The sequence below is a fragment of the Macrosteles quadrilineatus genome, unplaced genomic scaffold (assembly GCF_028750875.1).
Source record: "Macrosteles quadrilineatus isolate MER2022 unplaced genomic scaffold, UCM_ALF_1.0 Scaffold_1__1_contigs__length_201487025, whole genome shotgun sequence".
Taxonomy (NCBI): Eukaryota; Metazoa; Arthropoda; class Insecta; order Hemiptera; family Cicadellidae; genus Macrosteles; species Macrosteles quadrilineatus.
In genome coordinates, this window is record NW_026542594.1 from 15085053 (window position 1) to 15092970 (window position 7918).

Genomic DNA, 7918 nt, shown 5'->3' on the forward strand with positions numbered 1-7918 from the left:
AATACTGCTAACTATGTTTTCCGGTTCATGTTTATAAAGGTGCATTTTGTATGCGGTAAACACCAAAGTTATTCCAGTTCCATTTTTATATTTTACATAACATGAAGTTAAATGAAATGAAAACTCAGATAAATAATTTGATCAACGAATTTGAGAGCATCCTAAAAGCATTCTTGCCATCCATCACATTTTTAAATTATTAACAAAATAATAGTATTTCCGATTAAGACCAGATAGGTATATATAGGCCTAAGTCTTTAAATAATACAATGTTATCATTGACCACGAATATTGGAGGTTCCTTATAATCACACTAAGCATATGCAGACATTTTAAAGTTTTACATTAATTCAAAACAGGATAAAATCGTAAAATTACCAGTTTTGTGACTGAAGTGTAAAGCATGAAGACGGGAAACAACGTAGTGGAATAAATAGAAAACCTCCAAGAACTGGTAATTCCTCCCCATTAACACAAAGAGAAAGTTAATGAAAGTTAATGGGTAAGTTATATGAGAAAGTAATTTCATTAAATCAGTTGGTATACAAAATATAAAAAAATAGTATGACTCTCGAATGATAAATTGTCTATCATGTTTGTCTTTTACTAGGACAGAAACATTAAACGATATTATCAGAGGTAAAATTAAGGGCGAGAGCAGCACTGGGCGTCGTTATAATATAACGAGTTCTCGTTTGTTCGTTATTATGTTATGAGGTGGACGAACGCAAAATACTGACCTTTAAACTTTGTCCATTGTAGTCGAAGAGAAAATACTAAACTATCACCAGTAAACGTTTATGAACGTTAACAATGTTATGAAATGTAATTTAATGTAACATTTCCGTGCAGAAAATAGTAAAACACGTAACAAGTTGTTAGTGATGTTGTTTTAGAATAATGTATGATCCTTAATGAGAAATCTTATAAGTATATTTTTAGTTTTATTTTAAGAACCCATAGACTGTCCTGTTCATGAATAGAAATAAAATCACCTAATCTTAATCTATCTTAAATATATTTGCCAATGAAATAACAAAAAAAAATATTAATAATATCATTGAAGATTTATTCAAATGTATCAACCTACTAGCTGTTGTACCCGTGCTTTGCAACGGGAAGAGGACACAAAATAGAAACATTTTAATATTTACATCTGTTGCATACAAAAGTTATACATCCGCCAACGCTTTAAAAACAAAATTCAACTCTCATGGCCTTAATATAATCTTTTAAGTTATGACTTTTAAATCTGGTAATTAGTAGATACCACCATTTTGGTTTTGATTAATTTTAAATCTTGTGTAGGCTGATATGAAAAAAACTGACCAAATCTTCGAATAAAACTTTGACATACATGATTTACCTTCATCTCCCTTAATTACATATCTTTTAATTTATTATTGCTATTTTAAATTTCAATTTTGAAGTTGCAAAAACACTAATTATTAAATTTAAATAAAGTTTTTTTAATTTCACTTTTCTTTATATTAAATCACAAATCCTTCCATCTTTATTTTCTTCACTCACAATAAATCATTAGCAAAACAAAGTACGCTGTTATAAACTTTAGAAATATTGCTGTGCCTTATCAATACACTCTTTTAAAATATTAAAGAACTATATCTATAGGTACTATAAAAAAATTTATACATATAATTTAGCATTAAAGACAGCAGACAAAATTAGTATGATTATCAAAGCATCAAGGTCTAAAAAATTTAATAGCAAATACAGTATATGCTTCATTGCATCTCTGCTGATTATACTCTACAAAAATATCAATGAACAACTTAATATACAAACCAGTTCTTTTTATCAGTTCCATCGTCCATTGCCTTTACATTTTCACACTTACCATTAAGTTAATATAGTAACAGAGATTCCATTGATTTTCGAAACAAAAGAACACTGTGTACTGCTTAGTTTTATGATATTTTCCTTGGTTTAATTTAATCAGTGGTGTGGAAACACAAATAATAAATGTATCAAATAGAGTAAATGTGAACTAAGAGCTATGTTAAAAATAAAATATGAGTATTTTGTATTACCATTTGATAATTAAATATAGTTAGACATATGCAATAGATTTTTAAAAAACAATAATCAACGACGTATAATTTAGTTATTAATGATATTCTTTAGTTTAATTTAAGCAAATTCATACAAAACATCTATACATTATAATTTTTATACTGTTTCCATGAAAACATATCAATAACATTATTTTCATAGCTTAGACGCTTTAAAAAATCCAAATTAGAGCCGGAGTTGATACAGCAACGGTTATAGAATTTTTTTTCTAAAGTAAAAAAAAAAAAAAAAATAATCATTGACTTAGTTTCAGAATAAATAATCCATGATAAAAGGTTAGATTAAAATAAACCTACCTTATAGTTATGGAAAATATTATTTTTGATTTCTTTGTATCAGCTGTCTGAAATTGTGAAATATGCAGTTTAGCAGTTCTTCTTGTTTACATTTAATTGTCAAAGCAAATATAAACAAACATTTTTAGTGTTTTCATCGCAGCCATGGAGACCAATCAACTTTTAAAATGTTCACATCAGAAATTTTAAAGCCAAAGGGGCAAAAAAAGGGGCGAAATGTGAATAGTCCTATAATGGTCCTTGGTATAGTAGCTATATTTTTGTAACATTTAAGCCCAGTTGGTTCAGTAGTTTTTGCACCTATTAGTAACACACGTACAGACATACACCATTAGATTTTTATATAATAGTATAGATGTAAAACTATGATTACATAGTATTCTTGTACGAATCAATAGTGAGGAAGAAATGTAACATTAAGGATTAGTACGTAAACATAAAGAACAATACAACAAACATTTTTATAAAAATAATTGTTTGTTATTTATTGTGCTTTATTCAAGAAAAAGGTACTTGCTATACTAATTTTTAAAAGTAAATAATGTGCACAGTAGCCAATCCAAAATATTGACCAAACAAACATTAAACATAACATAGTAAAACGAGTAACAATAACTCATTGTTTAACAGCTATTCCATATTATAAAATCAATAAAAACAATTCTACTTGGCTAATTATGAGGTAATTTGATCGCTATTTCAGCTAACCATGGTGATGAAACGAATGATTTTAAATCAAACCAAATACAAAGTACGAGTAATTATTTCACATTATTTTCTGATAATGTTTCGTTTGCTATACAACTCTTTAATTATGTAATCTAAGTTTATCTGCAGCTTGCTCAATTAAAACTCTTCATTTGTTATTACTTGAGATCTGCTTAGTAACTTTTCCAATACGATTTAACAATGCAACTTCGTTTAACTATTAGGTTTTTATTTTAGAAATGTTTGTTGTGAATTGCTGTGGGTAAAATCATTAGTTTCTTTAAAGTACATAATTATTTCTATTAGTTTTATAAGACCTAGTGGTTTATTAGGTGAATTATCCAAACTAATTATGTGCAGATATTAAGTTATTTCATATAAGTAATGTGTTCAGGTAAATAATTATTAGGAAACATAAATATAATATATTAAACAATACATGCAATAAGGTATATATAATGCGTCTAAATAATGCAGAGACAATTAAAAACACCTTTTACGAATTTATATAGTTGAGTTCAAACAAGTCTTCCAAAAATGATTGACAAAGTAATATATATATATGATTTGATTCAATTATATACATCAAATTATATAAAAGGGAAAACTTTTCCTTTACTGTAAAGTCAAATTGCATAGGCTAGATTTAATTTCAGTTGTATATTAACCAGACTGTTTGTGAACTATTATGCATGTTTAGCTGACTACTATTATGTTATTATGAACTATTATGTTTAGCTGATATTACTAAACACTAAAGTTCATGGAACAGACTTAGTAAATATGTAAATACACTTACTTAGTACTTAGTAAATATGTTTATACATTTCTTAGGAAGCACCATGGAAAGCAAGTATAAGTCTTTTAAAAGGGTTTATAGGTAAAATGATCCCCAAACAGTGTTCACCAACAAAAGGGCTAACGAAGATACTGCCACCACAATCACAAGTTTCTATATTCAGCTCAAAGTTTGACTCAACCAACAAACTTGCACCTCTAGAGTTTAAGGTACAATCGACGACAGGTCTGGGATCAAAAGTTTCTTGCTTTCTCACTTTAGACTGACATACAATTCTTAAAGAACCACGCCATCCAGGCCTAATCTTCTATTTTATTTACAACAGTAGGCCTATATAAAAAGGAGTTTGTCAATTTGGTGTTATCACTGTATTAATTAATTAATTAATTAATTCGCTTAGTTTAAGAAAGTATTCTACTAAAGTATATGACAAAACGTGTCTTTTTTTATCCAAATAAACTTTCGATATACGGTACAAGCATTTAATCGTAATAGTTGATCATAGTATAATTTAGCACCTATGTAATTCACAAGCTAGAGAACTTGTTATACTTTCCTGTACTTACGCAAATGTCTGAGATATTAAAACATTCATTCTTTTTTGTTTAATGTGAACGAAAAACCAATTAAAGTTTATCAAAATCATCACACCAGATACATATTCCAATATATTTTTTTTTTATTTACGTCACTTCCTCTTTGTATTACTTCCTCTAAAACTTTAAATAAATCTGATTTTAAGATGAAATTTATCTCTCTATTATTTATAATGGACCATAACTTAAACTATGTAACGATAAAATTTTTATAAAGTTGCAGTTTTAACATTTCCGTAAATACCAGAACCAATGTTGGGTCTTGTGACGATAAATACATACTGTATTCTTATTTAACATTTAAATTAAGTAGTACGTATAATACGCTACTGCACATTTAAGAATTAGACATGCAATGATTATTTATACGACAAAACAATGAATACGAAACTTTTTAAAACTTATAAGGCATACTCTTAAAACCCTAAACTTTATACATTTTAATCATTTTGCCAGATAGATTTAATTTAAGAACAGTGTTCACTTAAAGTCGTTTGTGTATACCAAATGTGTATTAACTTGATTAATTATTTAAAAAAGCTAATTACTTTAAAGAAGTAGCCTGTTATTCACTGTTGTATAGTATGTGATACTCTATATAACAATGAATAAATAATGGAATTTCGTACATGTTTGTATCTCTATTTAAAAGTTATTTTCAACAAAATTAAAAAAAGAGTAGGTAACAAATTCTGAATCAATACTTGTTTTGTAAATAAACTTAAGTGTCGTGGGTCTGTATAAAGAGTTAGGCCTTATGTACAACTAAAACGATTGTTGCTACTTCCATGTTACTAACATAGATGGAAATATCCCTCATAAGTTGTGTGCGTTCTATTATTCGTGTAAAAAAGTCAAAAGAAAGATCATATAACGATATTTTTATACAATCGTATAACGGAAGGTGGAGTTAGCGTGCTGTCTGCACATTCCGACAGCCGGGGCGACGTCACAGTCTACCAAATAGGTTGACATTTCGATCACAGACATGGTATTCTGAATATATAGTTCTCCTCTAAAATAACAAGGAAAAGGAAGAAGAAACTAACCACACTTGTTATTGGTGAACAACATCTGTTTCCTATACGTGTGTTTATATAAATTCGCTTATATGTACATGATATGTATTATGTACTCTATTTGTGATTTTTTTTTATATTTAAATATCGTAATAAAAGGTTATCATACAGTTTGGAACAGCAAGACAATTGTTTGGAGGTAGCTTTTGTTAAAAAAATATTATAAATTTTGCTAAGGTTAGTGCTGGTTAGTGCTGGTCTAGGGATAGAGCACGGAGCGCTTCGGTGTCCAAGGTTGCCGGTTCAAATCCCACTAATCACCAATGGATTTTATCGATGTAAAAATGTCACAACCCTCTAGGACTAGCCTGTAGTAATGTGTAAACAGTCATGGAATAGAAATAGCGTCCTTGGATGTGAAGGTGGGATGGTATTAAAAATCTACCGTTCTGAAAAAAATACTCTTAATCTTTAAATTTAGTTTACATGTTATAATTTTTAAATTAATTTTAAGGTTTATCTAATAATCATACATCAAAAATGCAAAACTATTTTAAATTATATTCAATCAATTTGTTCACAAGGGCACGCGTTCAAACTCAGAAGTTCCAAATTATTATTATTATTATTTTTCAAATCTTTTACGTCTTTTATGTTCAAATCTGTTATGTAGGTTTATGTTCAAATCTTAAAGAAACTAAAAAAAAACTATAAAATATAATTGAAAGTATAATGATTTATTTTTGCTGCTATGTGATTCTATAGTAATTATAATACTCGATTTATTGAATTTAATCGAAAAATAATGCATTGCTTATATTGATATGGCAATGTAGCTCTATAAGGTAACAAACGGTGTTATAAAGATCTTTAAAACACTGTTTGTGAGGGCCATATACATGTGTTGTAGCACAGAATAAAAATACGAATGTTAGACGATGATTTTTGGTGATAGATAAAAAATAAACATCTATATGTAAATAATGAACAATCTCAGGTATCCAAATAAATCCCTTACCTGAATGCATATAACTCCGGGGTTATGAATACAATGCAATGTAAAAATGCAATATGATAACAATTTAAAATTAAGAGGTCTGAAAGCTTAATTTGGAAAATTATACAACAAACAGAAATAATAATGTTGGATACCTTCAAGGCTTTGAAAACTAGCAAACATTAAACATTATTTTAAATCATAAACGGCTAGTTAATTAATACTGTGCTTGTTTAGAGAGCTATGCATTGTATCCAGGAACAAACATTTTACAACCCAAGCCAGTGAGCAACATAACACCGGATTTAACAACTCACCCTGTAGCACTCCACAGCGGAGCATAGGCGTGTTTCACAACACAGGTGGAATGCTACACGTAACGTTCTTTCACGTATGTCAAGTAAAAACACGTCCAACGTTCGCGGCGTCGCTCATCAAACTGTAACCAAACTGTCCCGCGTTTCTGACCACTCCACCACCTTCCCTCCCATCGACACCCTCAACCACCCAACACCACATGCTGCTGCTAGCTCTCACACGTTTAATCACATTTGCCCCTCGGTCTGTACCTCTGTTGACTCGTATTGAGAGAATTTCCGCAACCTTTGCTCTACGTGATTCTTTACACTGCGCCAGTTGAAAGGTGTCGTCCTTTTCAATTTAGTCAGCACTTTGATGCTCTTTTATGTTGTACAGAAACACGGCTAGTTTGGCTTTTACTGCTCGGAGTTTATGTTTGTTTTACCAATCCTATGTTTGGCGTGTTTTGTAAGGATATATGTTTAAATGCTATGGTTGATTTAAATATGAATTTACCCTCTGATACAATTATCTAATATATATTTCCTTCGAGTGATTAAGTGGACACTTAGCTTGCCCATTTCTTAGCTTACACATTTTATTTTATAAGAGAAGTGATATTCGTTTCAGTAAATATTCAATGACTATGTAGTAAAGGTTGTGGCAGTGGGTTACAAAATGCTTTAAGATTGTTTGGTAATTTTTGAATTATGTATGCTGGGACCCAGTATGTACGCGAAATTTATCCCGTTATGTATTGTTTTACGTTTAAATTGTATGCATGCTTACGTTGAATCTTTGCACATTTAAAATATGGCCTATCACATATCTTCTACAACAGAATCTACTACCCCAGCTTTACAAAATATATTTTCCTTCTATGAAGATAATTGAGCCTCAATCATGCCCAAACCACCAATATAGTTCCGTTTTCAAATGGCTGAAGAAAGCATGACTTTAAACAGCTTTGAAATTCTCTCCACCCTCTGATAGTTGACACAAGAACAGTGAAACTTAAATAAATTACTAATAGACGTCAGAAAACCTAGTTGTTACACAAATATAAACAATACTAATTGTTCATATTACTATTTGAAACCATTATGAAA

The 7918-nt window shown here is 29.5% G+C and overlaps 1 protein-coding gene across 1 annotated transcript in view; it reads right to left on the reverse strand.

Annotated features, from left to right (window-relative positions):
• LOC128994785 (potassium channel subfamily K member 15-like) overlaps nt 1-6941 on the reverse strand; it is a 28642-nt gene extending 21701 nt beyond the window's left edge. Inside the window, exon 1 of the mRNA XM_054419556.1 lies at nt 6827-6941. The gene's annotated coding sequence lies outside the window, so the exon portion shown is untranslated. The remainder of the gene's footprint in view (nt 1-6826) is intronic.
• Between the last annotated feature and the right edge of the window lie 977 nt (nt 6942-7918).